Here is a 741-nt window from a genome sequence, read left to right on the forward strand (position 1 = left end):
AGAGACTGCCTCAGAAGAAGATAAAGAGATTGAGCAGACTAGGACCGTTCCATGGGGCGTAGGAGGCTGAGGGGTGATCTTATAGAGGTGCACAATAGACAATAGGTGCAGGAGGAGGCCATTCGGCCCTTCGAGCCAGCACCGCCATTCAATGTGATCATGGCTGATCATTCTCAATCAGTACCCCGTTCCTGCCTTCTCCCCATACCCCCTGACACCGCTATCCTTAAGCGCTCTATCTAGCTCTCTCTTGAGAGAGATCATGAGGGGAATAGATAGGATAAATCAAGAACCAGAGGACATTGGTGTAAGGTGAGAGGGAAAAGACTTAATAGGAGCCTGAGGGGCAACTTTTTCACGCAGAGGGTGGTGGATATATGGAATGAGCCGTCAGGAAAATTAGTTGAGGCTGGTCTTATAACAACATTAAAAAGACATTTGGATAGCTACATGGACAGGAGAGGTTTTGAGGGATGTGGACCAAATGAGACCATTTTAGATGGAGCATCATGGTCACCACTCTATCTACTTGTGTTGACACTTTCAGGGAGTTATGGACTTGGACCCCAAGATCCCTCTGTACATCAGTGCTGCTAATTAAGGGTCTTGCCATTAATTGCATGTTTTCCCCTTACATAATACCTCCCAAAATGCAAGACCTCACACTTGCTCGGCTTGAACTCCATCTGCCATTTCTCTGCCCATTAACTGATTGGTATTACCCTGTCAAAAATATTCCCT

The sequence above is a fragment of the Rhinoraja longicauda genome, chromosome 10, assembly GCF_053455715.1.
Source record: "Rhinoraja longicauda isolate Sanriku21f chromosome 10, sRhiLon1.1, whole genome shotgun sequence".
Lineage (NCBI taxonomy): Eukaryota > Metazoa > Chordata > Chondrichthyes > Rajiformes > Arhynchobatidae > Rhinoraja > Rhinoraja longicauda.